At 51.2% G+C, this 21,457-nt stretch overlaps 1 pseudogene; it reads left to right on the forward strand.

Moving 5' to 3' along the window:
* Positions 1-605: 605 nt before the first annotated feature.
* Positions 606-21,457, forward strand: part of LOC119283619 — a 78,389-nt pseudogene continuing 57,537 nt past the window's right edge.

Consider the following 21,457-nt stretch of genomic DNA (forward strand, 5'->3'; position numbering starts at 1 on the left):
GTGGGGCATCGAACTTACACCTGGCTTCATGTTCTGTTATGTCTTCAAATTTATCTAAACACAGGCTACCTGTAATAGTCAAAGTAGTGATCCCAGTCGCTTGCATGCTCTCACTGCTTGCTACGGTGATCTTTGTGCAGCTTTGGCGGAGGAAAAACCGTATGAGAAGTTCTATGTCTTCACTCTCATTTGATAGCAAATTCCCCCAAGTTTCCTATAAGGATCTTGCTAGAGCAACAGATGGATTCTCTGTATCCAATTTGATTGGCACGGGAAGATACAGTTCAGTATATAGAGGGAAGATACTTCAAGAAGAAAATGTGGTTGCCGTGAAAGTATTTTGCTTAGAGGTAAGGGGAGCACAGAGGAGCTGCATTGCAGAGTGCAATGCTTTGCGAAATGTGCGACACCGCAATCTAGTCCATATCTTAACTGCATGCTCTAGCATTGATTCTAGCGGAAATGATTTCAAAGCGCTAGTGTATGAGTTCATGCCAGGAGGGGATTTGCATAACTTGCTATACTCAACGGAAGACAATGGCAACTCTTTAAAACATGTTTCACTTGCTCAAAGGTTAAGCATTGTGGTGGATATAGCAGATGCAATGGCGTACCTACACTATAACCACCATGGAAGTATTGTTCATTGTGATCTCAAACCCAACAACATTCTTCTGGACAATGACATGGTAGCTCATGTTGGAGACTTTGGACTCGCACGGTTGCAAGTCTATCCCATGTCATCATCCTTTGATGACTCGACATCGGTTTCTTCGCTTGCAATCAGGGGAACCATAGGATATGTTGCTCCAGGTATTATTTTTTATGATCTGTTTTTCTTACTAATTTAGTTGGAAGTGTGAGATTAAACCAATCTGTCGATATATGCAATCTACAGAATATGGAGCGGGTGGTCAAGTTTCTACTCGATGCAGATGTTTACAGCTTTGGGGTCGTTCTCCTTGAAATATTCATACGAAAGAGCCCAACAGATGGCATGTTCAAGGACGGATTAATCATTGCCAAGTTTGCAGAGGTTAACGTCCTTGACAAGATGATGCAGATCATCGACCCACAACTGGTACAAGAGTTGGACCTTTGCTAAGAAGCTCCATCGGTGGAGGATAATGGAGTACATTGTTTACTTTCTGTGCTGAATGTTGGCCTTTGCTGAATGTTGGCCTCTGATACGTCCATTTTGCATCATGCTTTTATATCGATATTTATTGCATTATGGGCTGTTATTACACATTATGTCACAATGCTTATGCCCATTCTCTCTTATTTTACAAGGTTTACATAAAGAGGGAGAAGGCCGGCAGCTGGGATTCTGGGCTGGAAAAGGAGCAAATATTAGAGACCTATTCTGCACAGCTCCAAAAGTCCTGAAACTTCACGGAAGTTATTTCCAAAATATTAAAAAATACTGAGCGCAAGAATTACCAGAGGGGGGCCACTTGTCGGTGTCAAAACCGGCGGATATCGGTTAGGGGGTCCTGAACTGTGCGTCTAAGGTGGATGGTAACAGGAGGCGGGGGACACAGTGTTTACCCAGGTTCGGGCCCTCTCGATGGAGGTAATACCCTACTTCCTGCTTGATTGATCTTGATGATATGAGTATTACAAGAGTTGATCTACCACGATATCAGAGAGGCTAAAGCCTAGAAGCTAGCCTATGGTATGATTGTTGTTGTCCTTCGGACTAAAACCCTCCAGTTTATATAGACACCGGAGGGAGCTAGGGTTACACAGAGTCGGTTAGAAGGGAGGAGATCTACATATCCGAATCGCCAAGCTTGCCCTCCATGCAAAGGAGAGTCCCATCCGGACACAAGACGAAGTCTTCAATCTTGTATCTTCATAGTCCAACAGTCTGGCCAAAGTATATAGTCCGGCTGTCCGAAGACCCCCTAATCCAGGACTCCCTCACCACTCACCAGCCATGAGGGTGGGAGGCGCGCCCTACCCCCCTGGGCGCGCCCCACTGCCTTGTGGGCCCCCTGATGGCCCTCCGATGCCCATCTTCTTCTATATGGAGTCTTTCATTGAGGAAAAAATCATAAGCAAGATTTCGGGACGAGACTCCGCCGCCACGAGGTGGAACCTTGGCAGAACCAATCTAGGGCTTTGGCGGAGCTGTTCTGCCGGGGAAACTTCCCTCCGGGAGGGGGAAATCATCACCAATGCTCCTCTCATCGGGAGGGGCCCAATCTCCATCAACATCTTCACCAGCACCATCTCCTCTCAAACCCTAGTTCATCTCTTGTATCCAATTCTTGTCTCTAAGTCTGGGATTGGTACCTGTAGGTTGCTAGTAGTGTTGATTACTCCTTGTAGTTGATGCTAGTTGGTTTACTTGGTGGAAGATCATATGTTCAGATCCTATATGCACATTAATACCCCTCTGATTATGAACATGAATATGCTTTGTGATTAGTTACGTTTGTTCCTGAGGACATGGGAGAAGTCTTGCTATTAGTAGTCATCTGAATTTGGTATTCGTTTGATATTCTGATGAGATGTATGTTGTCTCTCCTCTAGTGGTGTTATGTGAACGTCGACTACATGACACTTCACCATTATTTGGGCCTAGAGGAAAGCATTGGGAAGTAATAAGTAGATGATGGGTTGCTAGAGTGACAAAAGCTTAAACCCTAGTTTATGCGTTGCTTCGTAAGGGGCTGATTTGGATCCATATGTTTCATGCTATGGTTAGGTTTACCTTGATACTTTTGTTGTAGTTGCGGATGCTTGCAATAGAGGTTAATCATAAGTGGGATGCTTGTCTAAGTAAGGACAATACCCAAGCACCGGTCCACCCACATACCAAATTATCAAAGTACCGAACGTGAATCATATGAACGTGATGAAAACTAGCTTGACGTTAATTCCCATGTGTCCTCGGGTGCGCTTTTCTCTATATAAGAGTTTGTCCAGACTTGTCCTTTGCTACAAAAAGGATTGGGCCACCTTGCTGCACTTTATTTACTTTTGTTATTTGTTGCTCGTTACAAATTATCTTACCACAAAACTATCTATTACCTATAATTTCAGTGCTTGCAGAGAATACCTTGCTGAAAACCGCTTATCATTTCCTTATGCTCCTCGTTGGGTTCGACACTCTTACTTATCAAAAGGACTAAGATAGATCCCCTATACTTGTGGGTCATCAAGACTCTTTTCTGGCGTCGTTGCCGGGGAGTGAAGCGCCTTTGGTAGGTGGAATTTGGTAAGGGAAAATTTATATAGTGTGCTGAAATTTACTGTCACTTGTTACTATGGAAAGTAATCCTCTAAGGGGCTTGTTCGGGGTATCTTCACCTCGACCAGTAGAGCAAAGAGTTGCTCCTCAACCTACTGAAAATGAAAATCTCTACTTTGAAATTCCTTCGGGTATGATAGAAAAACTGCTAGCTAATCCTTTTGCAGGAGATGGAACATTACATCCTGATGAGCACCTAATATATGTGGATGAAGTTTGTGGATTATTTAAGCTTGCAGGTATGCCCGATGATGTTATCAAGAAGAATGTCTTCCCTTTATCTTTGGAGGGAGATGCATTGACATGGTATAGGATATGTGATGATATGGGACCATGGAACTACAAATGATTGAAATTGGAATTTCATCAGAAGTTTTATCATATGCATCTTGTTCATCGTGATTGTAATTATATATATAATTTTTGGCCTCGTGAAGGAGAAAGCATCGCTCAAGCTTGGGGGAGGCTTAAATCAATGTTATATTCATGACCCAATCATGAGCTCTCAAGAGAAATGATTATTCAAAATTTTTATGCTCGGCTTTCTGATAACAATCGCACCATGCTCGATACTTCTTGTGCTGGCTCTTTTATGATGAAGACTATTGAATTCAAATGGGATATATTGGAAAGAGTTAAACGCAACTCTTAAGATTGGGATCTCGATGAAGGTAAGGAGTTAGGTATGACACCTAAGTTTGATTGTGTTAAATCTTTTATGGATACCGACGTTTTCTGTAAATTTAGCACTAAATATGGACTTGACTCTGAGATAGTAGCTTCTTTCTGTGAATCTTTTGCTACTCATGTTGATCTCCCTAAGGAGAAGTGGTTTAAATATCATCCTCCTATAGAAGTAAAAGTAGTTGCACCTATTAAAGTTGAAGAAAAGACTATCACTTATAATGATCCTATTGTTCCTACTGCCTATGTTGAGAAACCACCTTTTCCTGTTAGGATAAACGATCATGCTAAAGCTTCAACTGTGGTTCGTAAAAGCAATATTAGAACTAAGGGAGTACTGGATTAGGGGGTGTCCGGATGTCCAGACTATACCTTCAGCCGGACTCCTGGACTATGAAGATACAAGATTGAAGACTCCGTCCCACGTCCGGAAGGGACTTTCCTTGGCGTGGAAGGCAAGCTTGGAGATACGGATATGCATATCTCCTACCATTGTAACCGACTCTATGTAACCCTAACCCTACCCAGTGTCTATATAAACCGGAGGGTTTTAGTCCGTAGGACAACATACACATCAACAATCATACCATAGGCTAGCTTCTAGGGTTTAGCCTCCTCGATCTCGTGGTAGATCTACTCTTGTACGACCCATATCATCAATATTAATCAAGCAGGAAGTAGGGTTTTACCTCCATCGAGAGGGCCCAAACCTGGGTAAAACTTCGTGTCCTTTGTCTCCTGTTACCATCCGGCCTAGACGCACAGTTCGGGACCCCCTACCCGAGATCCGCCGGTTTTGACACTGACATTGGTGCTTTCACTGAGAGTTCCTCTGTGTCGTCGCCGTCAGGCTCGATGGCTCCTACGATCATCAATAGTGATGCAGTCCAGGGTGAGACCTTCCTCCCCGGACAGATCTTCGTCTTCGGCGGCTTCGCACTGCGGGCCAATTCACTTGGCCATCTGGAGCAGATCGAAAGCTACGCCCCTGGCCGTTAGGTCAGATTTGGAAGTTTAAACTACACGTCTGACATCCGCAGGGACTTGATCTTCGACGGATTCGAGCCACTGCCGAGCGCGCCGCACTGTCATGACAAGCATGATCTAGCTCTGCTGCCGAACAGTGCCCTGGAGGCCGCACCCACGTCGGCTTCGACCCTTAACTCGGAGCCAACTGTGCCGATCAAGGACGGGCGGTTGGATGCCACCTCGGGGGCTGCAACCCCAACGGCGATTGAGCCAAGCACCAACCCCGTACTCCACGAGACCCGTGGCTCCAAGGAGCCGGACTCCTCTCCGGACTCCGAGCCCCCCGCGCCCCTGCCGATCGAATCCGATTGGGCGCCGATCATGGAGCTCACTGCCGCGGACATCTTTCAGCACTCGCCTTTTGGCGATATCCTGAAGTCACTAAAGTCTCTCTCTTTATCAGGAGAGCCCTGGCCGGACTACGGTCAGCAAGGTTGGGGTATAGACAAGGCTCATTGGAGCTACGTCACGATATAGCCTAGTAGAGAGGCGCCGCGCACCCACTCTGCTTTACAAACGAAATAATGGGTCATCAAATCCCCGAGGGTTTCAAACCCGTAAACATCAAATCATATGATGGCACAACAGATCCTGCGGCATGGATCGAGGATTATCTCCATCATATCCACATGGCCCGCGACGATGATTTCCACGCCATCAAATACATCCCACTCAAGCTTAAAGGACCAGCTCGGCATTGGCTTAGCAGCTTGCCAACAGGATCAATCAGTTGTTGGGAGGACCTGGAAGCCGCATTCCTCGACAATTTCCAGGGCACTTATGTGCGACCCCCAGACGCCGATGACCTAAGTCACATAATTCAGCAGCCAGAGGAATCGGCCAGGCAATTCTGGACACGGTTCCTAACAAAGAAAAATCAAATAGTCGACTGTCCGGACGCTGAGGCCCTAGCAGCCTTCAAACACAATATCCGTGACGAGTGGCTGGCCCGGCACCTTGGACAGGAAAAGCCGAAATCTATGGCAGCACTCACGACACTCATGACCCGCTTTTGCGCGGGAGAAGACAACTGGCTTGCTCGTAGCAACAATATGACCAAGAACCCTGGTAATTCGGACACCAGGGACAGTAGTGGCAGGTCACGTCGCAACAAGCAGAAGCGCCGCATTAACAGCGACAATGCTGAGGATACGTCAGTTAATGCCGGATTCAGAGGCTCTAAATCCGGTCAGCGGAAAAAGCCATTCAAAAGGAATCCTAGGGGCCCGTCTAATTTGGACCGAATACTCGACCGCTCATGCCAGATACATGGCACCCCCGAAAAGCCAGCCAATCACACCAACAAGGATTGTTGGGTGTTCAAGCAGGCAGGCAAGCTAAACGCCAAAAATGAAGACGAGGGGCTGCATAGCGATGACGACGAGGAGCCCCGGCCGCCGAACAACAGTGGACAGAAGGGTTTTCCCCCACAAGTGCGGACGATGAACATGATATACGCAACCCATGTCCCCAAAAGGGAGCGGAAGTGTGCGTTAAGGGACGTATACGCGGTAGAGCTAGTCGCCCCAAAGTTCAACCCATGGTCCTCCTGCCCGATCACCTTTGATCGAAGGGACCATCCCACTAGCATCCGTCATGGCAGATTCGCCGCATTGGTTCTAGACCCAATTATTGACGGATTTCATCTCACTAGAGTCCTCATGGACGGCGGCAGCAGCCGGAACCTGCTTTACCAGGATACAGTGCGGAAAAGGGGTATAGATCCCTCGAGGATTAAGCCCACCAAAACGACCTTTAAAGGCATAATACCAGGTGTAGAGGCCAACTGTACAGGCTCAGTCACACTTGAAGTGGTCTTCGGATCTCTGGATAATTTTCGAAGCGAGGAGTTAATCTTCGACATAGTCCCGTTTCGCAGTGGCTATCACACACTTCTCGGGCGAACTGCATTCGCTAAGTTCAGCGCGGTACCGCATTACACATACCTTAAGCTCAAGATGCTAGGCCCTCGAGGAGTAATTATGGTCAATGGAAACACCGAACGCTCCCTCCGAACGGAGGAGCACACGGCGGCCCTTGCAGCGGAAGTTCAAAGCAGCCTCTCCAGGCAGTTCTCCAGTCCGGCCACTAAACGACCGGACACCATCAAGCGCGCTCGGAGTAACCTACAACAAGACCGCCTGGCACGATCCGAGTAGGCGTAGCAATGCGGCCCCAACCCTCGCAAAAAGGCGATGCCAATACTTCGCATACATAACTACGCTCTAGAGATACCATGGGCACAGGGGGAGGGGCACCATCACGGCACGCCCGAAACGCGGCTTAAACCGCACTAGGGGCTGCCGATATTTTAATTTTCTCTTACTTTTAGGACTCCATTCTCCGGAAGGCCTGTTCGGCAGTTCAATTGCCGCATAAACGATGCAAGAACCAGGGAGGCAGACAAGCCACGCCGCATTATAGAACTCACAGGTGGTCTCTATCACGAGCAGTATACCTGTTTCGCATACTATTCCGCAGCTTGCCCCTGGATCAGACATGTTACATAGTCCAACTTTTTGTCACATTATTTGTATCGTTCTGCTTTGATTGCAGCTATTTTTAATAAACAATGCATAGCTTTTGTCTATTTTTGCATTATCCTTTTATAAATATATGTTCCTTAATGACATGTTGCACCCGTACAATTTGGTACGGCCAAAATACGCCAGGGGCTTCAGTACCCCTCAATATGGTGTGAGAAGTCCGAACACTTTCACAAGTGCGGCACCCCGAACTTATAGCATTATATGCATCGGCTCCGAATCATGTCTTGGGTCAATAGTTGGGTTTGCCCGGCTCCTATGTTTTGGTGCCTTACGTTCCGCTATATCGGCTAAGGTAGCACTAGGACAACCACTGCGATTGTGCCCCAATTGAGCTGGGCCGAGCACCTCCGTGGAGAAAGCTAAAACTGACTGTCATGATGAAGTGAGAGATGGTCGCTGTTCGAGAGGTTTTTTCAAGTCCCTAAAGACTTATGCCACTTAGGGAGAGGAGTCGGCTCTGTCCGGCCAAGGCGTGGATAGCGCCCCGAACTCGGTCTTCCGAATACTAGGGGCTTCGCCGAAATTTAAAATTATAGAATTCTATGGCTAAGTGAGAGTGTTCACACGTTATAGTCCGATTGCCTTGTTCGTTGGGCTGAGCGCCTCCCTCGAAGGACCCAAACATGGGAAAAAGAGCGCTCAGGTTTATCCCCGAACACCCTAGCACTAGCGGCAAGGGGGCGGAAGCCGACGACTCGCCATCTCTCAGAATTGATGAACAGCCGCACAGAAGGTAATATTTTAAATTCCAATAGCATTGCTCAGCGCATATGAACAAGTTTTCAGCGCACAGGACAAAAACGAGCGAGTTTTACTCAAAAATTACATCCCTAGAACATTCATCCGCCACAAGGCGGGCACCCTTCAGAACATCCTTATAATAATTTTCGGGCTTGCGATGCTCTTTCCCCGGCGGTGGCCCATCCTTCACAAGCTTCTCAGCATCCAGCTTGCCCCAGTGCAAGTTAGCACGGGCAAGGGCCCTATGGGCACCTTCAATGCAGACGGAGCGCTTGATGACTTCGAGCCTTGGACAGGCCTCCACCAGCCGCACCAGCCCGAAATAGCTCCCAGGCAGGGCCTCCCCAGGCCACAGCCGAACTAGGAGGCCCTTTATGGCCTGTTCGGCCGCCTTGTGGAGCTCGACCAGTTGCTTCAGCTGGTCGCTCAGGGCACGAGGTGTCCGGCCTCAGCATACTGAGACCAGAACACCTTCTCCGTCGAGCTGCCCTCCTCGGCTTGATAGAATGCGGCGGCATCAGACACACTCCGGGGAAGATCTGCGAACGCTCCTGGAGAGCTCCAGATTCGGGTAAGTACCAAGTAACTCATGTTTATATGTTTGCTTTGCATAAAGAATGCCTTACCCACCGCTATCTTCTTCACCTCATCCAACTCCCGGAGGGTCTTCTGGGATTCGGTCTTGGCAGACTTGGCATTTTCAATAGCCACCGCAAGCTCGGACGCTCGCGTCTTCGAGTCAAGCTCCAAACTCTCATGTTTCTTCATGAGAACCTGGAGCTCTTGCCGCACCTTGCCAACCTCGGCCTCATACTTTCCCGCTCGGTGCGCTCCGCGGCCGCACTCTTCTCGGCCTCGAGCAGCGCTTGCTTAAGGGTCGCCACCTCAGACGTGGCCCCTACAATAGCCATGTTGAACCTGTTATTTTTGCAATTGCACCCTTTTTATACATATTCAAACAAGGTATTTCTTACCTTCCTTCTCCTCGAGCTGCTTCTTGGCACGCCCGAGCTCTTGCTCGGACTTCTCGAGGCTCTGCTTCAGTGTGTCCACTTCCACAGTCAGTGCGGCGGATGCCAGCAGAGAAGCCTGCATACGCATATTGAGTCCTTTGTTAGACTCCTGCGAATTTTTGATCCTCTATTCGGCTTTTCTTCGTGAATGCCCAACAGAGGATTAGGGGCTACTATCTATGCGATAATATCTATTTTCACATTATTTACTTACCTCAAAGCCTGTCAAAAGGCTAGTACAAGCTTCAGTCAGTCCGCTCTTGGCGGACTGAACCTTCTGGACCACCGCACTCATAATAGTGCGGTGCCCCTCATCGATGGAGGCGCCTTCGAGCACCTCCAACAGATTGTCCGGCGCCCCTGGTTGGACGGAGGTCACCGGCACGGTGGGCTTGCTCCTCTTGGAAGGAGGTCGCCCGCCGGACTCTGGAACCTTTGAAGGTTCCGGAGCGGTGTCCGGCCCTGAGCCGGACTTGGAGCCCCGAGGGGTTTCATCCCCTTTACTCCTAGAGTCCGGGAGGTCACCTTGCGGCGCCTCCAGGACCACCTCCTCCCGGCTTGGAACCTATTGAGACAACACTTCGGTGTCGTCCATAGGGCGGGGAGAGGAAGCCGTCGGAAGTGAGTTCACATCCAATGAGTCCAGTGAGGCGCTCGACGACGCGTCGAGCCGGTCTTTGGGCGGGCTGCATAAACATATTCGATGTAAGGAAAGCTGTGCAATAAACGAATACTATGAATTACTCTGGTATTCGGATACTTACGATTTGGCCAGGGGCTTGGCCCTAGGCGCCAACTCCTCTCCGCCGCCGTCGGGATCGGTGGAGCAGTCCGAAGGAAGGGGTTTCCCCTTCTTGGACCCTTCGGCCTCCCCAGTTGGGGTGGCCTTCCTTTTCTTCCCTTCCCCCGCTGGAGGGGGAGGGGTCTCTTCTTCCTCCTCCTTGTCTTCACGGGAGGAGGGAGGAGTGCGTCTTGGATTCGTCGGATGATGAATCCGACACCTCCGGGCGTCGGGCACTCTTTCGAGTCCCCGTGGCCTTCTTCTTGACCTTCTTCTCCGGCACCACATAGGGTGCCGGAACCAGCAGCTTCGCTAAGCGAGCATCCGCTGGGCCTTCGGGCAAAGGAACCGGGCAGTTGATCTGTCCGGAGGTCACCTGCCAATCCTATCAAAGGTAAAGGGAGTTTAGATCCCGCATGGAGTCAAACTATGAAAAACTGATACCCTGTAAAAGGAAAAAACAGCTTACCGCGATCCTCAGTAGCGGATGCAAGAACCTCGACGCCCTTGAAAAGCACCTTCCAGGCATCTTCGTACGTTGTGTCGAAGAGCCTGCTCAGAGTTTGGTGCCGCGCTGGGTCGAACTCCCACAGGTTGAAAGCCCGTTGTTGGCACGGGAGGATCAAGCGGATGAGCATAACCTGGACTACGTTGACAAGTTTGAGCTTCTTGTCCACTAGGGTTTTGACGCATGTTTGGAGTCCGGTTAGCTCTCCTTTTTTACCCCACGATAGGCCCGTCTCTTTCCAGGACGTGAGCCGCGTTGGGGGTCTGGACCGGAACTCGGGGGGTGCGACCCATTCGGTGTCGCGCGGCTCGGTGATGTAAAACCACCCAGATTGCCACCCCTTCAGGGTCTCCACAAAGGAGCCCTCAAGCCAGAGGACGTTGGCCATCTTGCCCACCATGGCGCCTCCGCACTCTGCCTGGCTGCCACGCACCACCTTCGGCTTGACATTGAAAGTCTTGAGCCAGAGCCCGAAATGGGGCGGATGTGGAGGAAGGCCTCGCGCACGACGATAAACGCCGAGATGTTGAGGACGAAGTTCGGGGCCAGATCGTGGAACTCCAGGCCGTAGTAGAACATGAGCCCCCGGACAAATGGGTGGAGAGGGAAGCTCAGTCCGCGGAGGAAATGGGGGAGGAACACCACCCTCTCATGGGGCCTAGGGGTGGGGATGAGCTGCCCCTTTTCGGGGAGCCGGTACGCGATGTCGTTAGACAGGTATCCGACCTTCCTCAGCTTTTTGATATGTCCCTCCGTGATGGAGGAGACCATCTGATGAAGCCATGTACCTAGGGTAGGGGCACGGACCTGTCCAAAAAGCCCTATCCTAGGACATCCCTAGAAGAAGTCACCTTTCAATTGACTTGAAGGTATCCCACTCGACGGGTTCAAGACACTCGACCAAGAAGCTATCACTCGACCATGAAGCCAACCACTCGACCGCCAGGAGACCTAAAGTCACTCCGCAGGCAAACGGTCGGCTATCAAGTAGTATTTATGGTCATTATAGCACTTATTAGGGGCGTTACCAGTAACGCCCAACCTTAAATGTACCTTAAACCCTGCATTACAGAGGGCAGGAGGGGGCCGGCAAACTCTATATAAGCCATCCCCCTCCTCAATATGAAGGGTTCGCACCCCTGTTATTCACACGCCAGTAATCCAGTCGACCGCCTCCGGGCACCGAGACGTAGGGCTGTTACTTCCTCCGCGAAGGGCCTGAACTCGTACATCTTGGTGTGTTTACAACTTCCCAATTGCTGAGATCTAGCCTCTCCATACATACCCCCCTACATCACTGTCAGAGTTAGAACCACGACAGTTGGCGCCCACCGTGGGGCCGGAATCTTAGCACCTGATTGGAGAAGTTGCGATTTTTCCGATCCGTTTGATCATGGTTTCATGCGGAGTTTTGGTGGAGGGCTGCGAGATCCGCCTCGGCGCGCTCACGTTCATCGCCGACGACTCCGCCTGGCTTCAAGAGGCGCCACTCGACATCGACGCGCTCCCCGTCCGTGGTGCGACGCATTTCCGCGCATGCGTTCGTGGCGTCCTCCTGCGGCAGCCGTCGACCCAGTATCGGTCGGCCCCCGTATCGTCTCCCCGCTCTGCCTCCCACCGGCGCAAGCGCTTCGGTCGGTCGAGACTTCAGAGGTGGGTGAGGCATGCCGTGGCTCGCCAGTCGGCCGCCCCGCAAGTCGCGGCAATCGAGCCCGACGAATCCCTCTGCGGCCTATTCGACCTGTCGACTGGCTCCACGGAGACCGCATCCGAGTGCGACAGCAGCGACCCAGCGGCTGAGATCCTGGCGGTCGATGGAACGCACAGTCCTCCCGGTTTCCCTCGCGCTGATGGAGGCGCGGGTGGGGGCGACCTGTCGCATCCCCACGATGAGTATCTCCCCGAACCTCTCACGTCATTACAGCGAGAGGAGCTTCGCCGCCGGGACACGGACGCACTCCGCACTCCTATCGTCGGAGAGTCCCCCGAAGCCCGGGCCCTGGAGGACGCGCGCTTGGCTAATTTGGCCGAGCGCACTCGACTGGAGAATCTCCAGCGAGCACTCGACGAGCAAGCGCGACAGTGGGCTCCCGAGTCTAGTCGACGCCAGCTCTTCCCGCCGACACAGGTATACCGAACCCCAGTTCAGAATTTGGCCGCCGCGGCCCGTATAGCAGAATCGATTCAGCCCTCCCAGTCGGAGGCTGGCAGGGGCTTGTTACAGATCAGAGCGTTTCTCTGGGCGGCGGGAAACCAGAATTCCGCTGTTTCTCAGTCGCGGAATAGGATCCACAGTCGATCCGTTGCAACAGATACAGTCCAGTCGGCTCACAGCCCGCGGTCGCCCCCGAGGCGTGAGGGACGTGGCGACCGGCATGATCAGTACAGAAGGAATGAGCAGCATGATCACCGATCCAATCGTGATGATCGACGTCGAGTGCCAACCCCTCCCCCGAGGAGTGGGTCATATGCGCCTCGACATCGAGATGACAGGCGCCCTCATAGCGTTGGGCAGAGGATTCCCGTCGACCCCAGGGACCCAGGCTTTAACGCGAGATCTGTCCTCGTTCAAGGCTTGGTTGACAGGAACAGGGCTCATCGGGAAGGCCAGAACAGAGATGCGCCCGCCTGCAGCAGAATACGTGTTTCAGGGCCAGAGTGTTTCAGTCGAGCCATCAGGGCCACGGTGATTCCTCCCAACTTTCAGTTGGCGACTGGAGTCAGCAAGTTCACCGGTGAGTCTAAGCCTGACACTTAGCTCGAAGATTATCGAGTGGCTGTACAGATTGGCGGTGGCAATGATGAGGTGGCTATGAAGCATTTGCCTCTCCTGTTAGAGGGCTCGGCCAGAGCGTGGTTGAATCAGTTAGCACCCAACAACATCTACACTTGGGAGGATCTCTCTCGAGTGTTTGTCACAACCTTTGAGGGAACATGCAAGCGACCCGCAGGCCTTACAGAATTGCGGTCTTGCATGCAGAAGCCGAGTGAAACTCTGAGGGATTACATCCAGAGGTGGATCACTTTGCATCACACAGTTGAGAACGTACCGGATCACCAAGCAGTTTGTGCCTTTAAAGAAGGCGTCAAGAACAGAGAGTTGAACCTGAAGTTTGGTCAGACCGGAGAAATGTCCCTGAATCGGATGATGGAAATTGCCACCAAATACGCTAACGGAGAAGATGAAGATCGACTCCGGAGTGTCAAGCAGAAAGCAGTCGCCCAGGAAACCGGAGGCAATTCCAGTCGGAAGCAGAAGCGGAAGGCCGAGCCAGCCGCCCCTGGGGAGGCCCTGGCCGCAACCCAGGGAAATTTCAAGGGAAACTCAAAGGCCCCTGGAAGCCCAAGAAAGTCAAGGATCAAGATGGAAATGATGTTTTGGATCTGCCATGTCACATCCACACCAAGAAAGATGAAGAGGGTAATTTCATTTACCCAAAGCATACCACTCGACAGTGCCGGCTCCTGATCCAGCAGTTTCAGGGCAAACAGCCCAAAGATAAGGAAAAAGAGTCGGACAGAGTCGAGGACAAGGAAGATAGCAACGACGGATATCCCCAAATCAATTCCACCCTGATGATTTTTGCTGATGTCGAAAGCAAAAGTCGACTGAAAGTCATTAACCGTGAGGTGAATATGGTTGCTCCGGCGACACCCAGTTATCTGAAGTGGTCTCAGACTGCCATCACATTCGACCAGTCCGATCACCCTACGCACATTGCCACCCTTGGGAGGCAAGCTTTGGTGGTAGACCCAGTTGTTGAAGGCACTCGACTGACCAAAGTCCTGATGGATGGTGGCAGTGGCCTGAACATATTGTATGCTGAAACATTGAAAGGGATGGGCATTCCGATGTCCAGGCTCAGTGCCAGCAACATGAGCTTCCATGGAGTCATTCCTGGAAAGAAAGCCAAGTCACTCGGCCAGATTGCTCTCGACGTGGTTTTCGGTGATTCAAAGAATAACCGCAGGGAAAAGTTGACACTTGAGGTTGTGGACTTCCAAAGTGCTTATCATGCTATTCTGGGTCGGCCAGCTTATGCACGCTTCATGGCTCGACCATGCTACGTGTATCTCAAGTTGAAGATGCCCGGCCCCAGAGGTGTGATCACCGTTACCGGCAATTGGAAGAAAGCAGAAGAGTGTTTTCAGAAAGGATCGAAGATTGCTGACGCTCAGATGGCAGTTGTTGAGCTACAAGAGTACCAGAAGACTGCTGATCCGAGTGAATTGCTACGAGCCAAGAAGCCTGCTTCAGAATCTGCTTTTCAATCGTCCGGTGAAACTAAGCCAGCTCACATTCACCCAACCGACCCCGACGCTGCTCCGACTCACATCTCGACGACGCTCGACTCCAAATAGGAAGAAGCGCTCATCCAGTTCCTCCGTGAGAACTGGGACGTCTTCGCATGGAAGCCTTCTGACATGCCTGGAGTTCCCAGGGGGTTGGCTGAGCACCGTCTACGAGTTGACCCGAAGTTCAAGCCTGTGAAAGAACATCTTCGACGGTCCGCCGTCCAGAAGAGGAAAGCTATTGGCGAGGAGGTGGCTCGGCTCTTAGCAGCGGAGTTCATCCGAGAGATTTACCACTCCGAGTGGCTCGCCAATGTAGTCATGGTCCCCAAAAAGGACAAGTCACTTCGCGTGTGCATTGACTTTAAACACATCAATCGGGCCTGCCCGAAAGATCATTTCCCTCTCCCCCGCATCGACCAGGTAGTGGACTCGACCGCGGGGTGTGAGCGTTTGTCTTTTCTAGATGCTTATTCAGGGTACCATCAGATCCGTCTGTATGGACCCAACGAGATCAAAACGGCTTTCATCACCCCATTTGGGTGCTGTTATGTCACCATGCCCTTCGGCCTCAAGAATGCTGGAGCCACGTTCATGAGGATGATTCAGAAGTGTTTACTCACTCAGATTAGTCGGAACGTAGAAGCATACATGGATGATATTGTGGTTAAGTCACGGAAAGGTTCCGACCTACTGACTGACCTTGCCGAAACCTTTGCTAACCTCAGGGGATACGATATCAAGCTCAATCCATCAAAGTGCACATTCGGAGTTCCAGGTGGAAAGTTACTCTGTTTTCTCGTTTCCGAACGAGGAATCGACGCCAATCCCGAGAAAGTTGGCACCATACTCCGGATGAAGCGCCCTATGCGTGTACACGATGTCCAGAAACTTACAGGTTGCTTGGCCGCTCTAAGTCGATTCATTTCTCATCTCGGTGAAAAGGCGTTGCCTCTTTACCGACTGATGAAGAAGTATGACAAGTTCGAGTGGACTCCAGAAGCTGACGCAGCGTTTGCAGAGCTCAAAGCTCTGCTCTCCACCTAGCCGGTGCTTGCTGCCCCAATCAGTAAAGAGCCTCTGCTGCTGTACATTGTGGCCACGGGACAAGTTGTCAGTACAGTACTCACGGTCGAGCGGGAAGAAGAAGGAAAGGCCTTCAGAGTTCAGCGCCCAGTATATTATGTGTCTGAAGTTTTGACCCCTTCGAAGCAAAGATATCCCCATTACCAGAAGCTTGTATATGGGATCTACATGACCACGAAGAAGGTTGCACACTACTTCTCTGACCATTCCATTACAGTCGTCAGCGACGCTCCACTGTCAGAGATCTTGCACAACAGAGATGCAACTGGTCGAGTGGCTAAGTGGGCGATTGAACTCCTCCCCCTAGATATCAAGTTTGAAGCAAAGAAGGCTATCAAGTCCCAAGCAATTGTAGATTTCGTCACCGAGTGGATTGAACAGCAACTCCCGACTCAAGTTCACTCGGAGCACTGGACCATGTTCTTCGATGGATCTAAGATGCTAAACAGTTCCGGTGCTGGGGTAGTATTGGTCTCCCCTCGAGGAGATAAGCTCAGATACGTTCTCCAGATTCACTTCGATTCCTCCAACAATGAAGCAGAATATGAAGCACTCTTGTACGGGTTGCGCATGGCCATTTCACTCGGCGTCCGGCGCCTCATGGTCTACGGCGACTCAGATTTGGTGGTTAATCAGGTGATGAAGGAGTGGGACGTCAGAAGCCCAGCTATGACTGGCTATTGCAACACAGTAAGAAAGCTAGAAAAGAAATTCGAGGGGTTAGAGCTTCATCACATCCCCCGACTGAAAAATTAAGCAGCAGATGATCTGGCAAAGATAGGCTCCAAGAGAGAAGCCATTCCCAGCAATGTGTTTTTGGAGCACATCCGCTCGCCGTCAGTCCAGGAGGATCCCTTCGTAGAAGAAGCCCCACAACCGAAAAGTGCCACAGATCCGACTGAAGTCGAAATTCCTGCTGTGGTCGACCTAGTCATGGAGGTCTTGGCTATCAATCCTGACTAGACGGTACCATACATCGCGTATATCTTGAGGAAAGAACTCCCGGAGGACGAGGAAGAGGCTCGACAGATCGTCCGCCGATCCAAGGCCTTCACAGTCATAAAGGGACAATTGTATAAGGAAAGCGCGACTGGAATCGGTCAGAAATGCATAACACCAGAAGAGGGTCAGATGATCCTTAATGATATCCACTTGGGGACCTGTGGTCACCATGCGTCCTCTTGGACCATTGTGGCTAAAGCATACCGAGCAGGATTTTACTGGCCAAGAGCAAATGAGATGACAAAAGAGATAGTCGACAAGTGTGGAGGTTGCCAGTTCTACTCCAACATGTCACACAAGCCTGCATCAGCCCTGAAAACCATTCCACTCATCTGGCCCTTTGCTGTCTGGGGACTGGACATGGTCGGTCCACTGAGAACAGGCAGGAGCGGATTCACGCATGTGCTTGTGGCAGTCGACAAGTTCACCAAATGGATTGAAGCCAAGCCTATCAAGAATCTCGATGCTTGCATTGCTATCAATTTCGTCCGAGGGCTGACGTTCAGATATGGGGTCCCGCATAGCATCATCACCGACAATGGGTCAAACTTCGATTCAGACAAGTTCAGAGCTTTTTGCGCCTCTCAAGGCACGCGAGTCGACTACGCATCGGTCGCGCATCCTCAGTCGAATGGACAAGCTGAAAGAGCAAATGGTCTGATTCTCAAAGGATTGAAGCCTCGATTGATGCGTGATCTCAAGCACGCAGCAGGCGCTTGGGTCGACGAACTTCCGTCGGTTTTGTGGGGGCTGAGGACCACCCCGAACCGATCGACCGGAAGAACGCCATTTTTCTGGTTTACGGAGCCGAAGCCGTCCTGCCGAGTGATCTACTTCACAACGCCCCCAGAGTCGAGCTTTATAACAAAAACGAAGCAGAGCAAGCCCGGCAAGACGCAGTCGACCTCCTAGAGGAGGAGAGGGAAATGGCTATGATTAGATCGACCATCTATCAGCAAGACTTGCATCGATTCCATGCCAGAAATGTGGAGAGCCGAGCCTTCCAGGAAGGAGATTTGGTCCTCCGAGTGGATCAACAGAAACCACACAAACTTGCTCCTACTTGGGAAGGTCCCTTCATCGTCACCAGAGTCCTCCACAATGGAGCATATCACCTCTACAATGTTGATCACCAGACCGACGAGCCACGAGCTTGGAATGCGGAACTACTCCGCCCCTTTTACACTTGAGTTCTCCCTTGGACGAGATGTAATAAGAAAAAAAATCTGCAGTTCATTTTTACCAAAGACAAGAGCGTCCCAATAATTGCTGTCACTCTTGTTTGCATACAAAATCCCCCAGTGGGTGACTTAGCTGTGAATCCGTTTCGCCTAAGTTTGAAAAAATCCTACCGAGTGGAGAGCAATCCTCCCACTCAGGGGCTTAGCTGCAGTCCAGTACTCGCCTAAGTTCTCTCACTTAGAGGCTTAGCTGCAGTCAGACACTCGCCTAAGTTTGAAAAAAAATCCTACCGAGTGGAGAGCAATCCTCCCGCTCGGGGGCTTAGCTGCAGTCCAGTACTCGCCTAAGTTCTCTCACTTAGAGGCTTAGCTGCAGTCAGGCGCTCGCCTAAGTATATAAAAATCCTACCGAGTGGAGAGCAAACCTCCCACTCGGGGGCTTAGCTGCAGCCCAACGCTCGCCTAAGTGTTTAAAATCCTACCGAGTGGAGAGCAAACCTCCCACTCGGGGGCTTAGCTGCAGCCCAACGCTCACCTAAGTTTTTAAAAATCCTACCGAGTGGAGAGCAAACCTCTCACTCGGAGGCTTAGCTGCAGCCCAGTGCTCGCCTAAGTACAAGACACAGCCCAATCTGCGAGTCGACTGCTACCTTCCCCTTCGGAGCTGCGCCGCAAATACAAGGTTATTCCGAGTGAAGATCAAGATCCACTCGACGAATCAAACCATGAAGATATTCAACGAGAAATCAAGATCAGATAAAGCCTAAAAGGTCCCAGACCTCAGGCCAAAGTAATCGAGCCCTCAGCTCGACGGAGTTTAACGGTTACAAAATCCACTCGGCATTCCGAGGCAAATTTAAAGTGGAGCTTAAAAGTTTTTCACTCCTCAGGTGGAGGACTAGAAGGGGCGACGAACTCGTCCAAGTCGATCCCGTCTGCAATACGGGTGGCAGCAGCGATGAAAGTCTCCATGAAATCTTGAAAGTCGTGCTTCCTGGTATTGGCAACTTGGATGGCAGCCAGCTTCTCTTCTCGCGCCTCCTTGCAATGGACGCGGACCAGAGACAGAGCCACATCAGCGCCACACCGAGCAGAAGACTTCTTCCACTCCTGCACTCGGTCAGGGATTCCGTTAAGTCGAGTCATCAGAGACTTGAGATCATTTTGGAGCGTAGCCTCTGGCCAAAGTGCCGGGTCGATCCGTGACATGGCAACCTTCAGTCGAGCCAAGTAGTCCATGACGCCGTCAACGCGAGATTCCAGTCGAAGCAGATTCATGGCAGCTTCATCTTTCACGGGAGAGTTGATTGGATCCAAACCTGTTTCGATCCGCCCAGTCTCCTCTTCAAAGTTCTGGCAAAGCTCTGCATACACGATCCAAGGATAAGTCAATTTTCATAGACTGAGTCGACACAAAAAAAACCCAGTCGGAACTGAATGTGCACCTTCAAGCTTGATGTACAACCTCTTGGCGAGGCTCCTCAAGTAGCTCTCCAGGTCGTCCCTCCTGCGAGCGATGCCTTCCATCTTCTCGTTCAGGGTGAGGTTCTCCTTCTTCCAACGTGAACACTCCCTGTTGGCTTCGTTCAGAGCGGTCTTCAGCTTGGTATTCTCTTCTTCTAAGTGGTCGACCGAAGCCAGCTTCTGTACGGCCAGAGCGGTCTTGTCATCAGCCTCCTTACGGGCAGCAGCCAAGTCCTGATCCTTCTTCGCCAGAGCTTCGTTCAGTTTTTCTGCGAAGAAATGATGATTGAATCGGAAATAGCATAAGGATACTCAAGCCTAAAAGCTAACCAGTCGACAAAATCGTCTTACCTGCGGCGCCGTCTCTGACCTTCTGCAGCTCTGTTCTGGCCAGCTCCAGATCAAGGTTCAGTTGAATCTGCTGCTTCTCCAAGTTAGCCAAGCGGGCTCCAAGATCGCAAGATTTCTAAAGTCAAAGGGGAGAAGTTATCATTACAGTAAAAAAACAACAACAAAGGCAATAGATACTAAGACTACGGTCGACTGCCAGTAGTCCACCATAGTCTCGGGGACTACACCCAGTGGGTGCACTTAGCGTGCCCCCACCGGTTCCTATCCCACCCGACCGGCCCTCGAAGTCGAGTCCAAGACAAGTTGCTTCCGAGTAACTAAGAGACAGTGATGGCGTTTCTAAGACTACAGCCGAAGCAAAAACATTCGACAGTAGTCTCGGGGACTACACCCAGTGGGTGCACTCAGCGTGCCCCCACTATAAAAAAAAAGTCGACTGCCCGCAGTCGACCGGATACCGTTCCATTCAACATGGCCCAACTAGACCGAGTGAAGAAACACAGCTACAACAACTCAATATAAAGACTACAGTCGACTGCCATCAGTCCACCGTAGTCTCGGGGACTACACCCAGTGGGTGCACTTAGCGTGCCGCCACTCGTCCAAGAATTGGCAGACACACCCAGTGGGTGTACGGATATAAAGATCTTCGGAAAAGAGATTCTTCAAACAGCATATCGTAACAGACCAAGTGTTGAAGTCGACTGACCTGGACGTTACTTTGAAGAGCCGAGCTCGCGTCATAAGCCGCCTGGCAGGCCTCCGGAGCCACTTTCACTTGTTCCATCATGATCCCCGCCTGGCGTACAGCCTCCTTTGTAGCAGCCGCTTGGTCCTTAGGGACGGGGTACGCAGCAAAAAGCGAAGACGGATCCGCAGTCGACGCCGAGGGCCGCACACTCGTCAGAGGAATGGCTAAAGTCACAGAAACCCGAGTGGGTTCGCCATCGTCCCGAGCTACGGCCTCAGGCGCCGGAGTGGATTGTGGGGTCTTGTCAGCTGACGCCCTCTTCTTCCTCCTCACTCTCAGCGGTTCGTTGTCGTCGTCATCTGGGAGGTCGATAACATGAGGAGGAGCTACAAGGAAAACATTCAATCGACCAGAGTTGCAATAAATGTTCAGTCGACTCAAAGCGGAACATCAGTAATCGTACCAGGGTTGGAGGTAACAGCATCCTCCATCTCTTGGTCGCCGTCTTTGGCGGAGACCTCAGAAGTAGCACCACTGCAAATCTCGAAAGTCAGTTAGTTGGCTCAGTGAATCGACCAAGGATCCGTCCACGGACGACAAAGGAAAGCGAGTTTTATTATTACCCAGAAATGGTGGGGACGGCCATCTTCATCTTGGGCAGAGCCTTGGGCGGCTTGGACGGCGCTGCGCGCGGGTGCTTGGGAGCCTTTCCAGTCGGCGTAGGAGAAGAGGTCCGAGGGCGTTTCGACGACTGACCAACAGGAGCAGTCGCACTGCCACGCTCCCGCGCTGGATCATGTGTGAGCTTGGATCGCCCCTCCG

The sequence above is a fragment of the Triticum dicoccoides genome, chromosome 4A (genome assembly GCF_002162155.2).
Source record: "Triticum dicoccoides isolate Atlit2015 ecotype Zavitan chromosome 4A, WEW_v2.0, whole genome shotgun sequence".
Classification (NCBI taxonomy): domain Eukaryota; kingdom Viridiplantae; phylum Streptophyta; class Magnoliopsida; order Poales; family Poaceae; genus Triticum; species Triticum dicoccoides.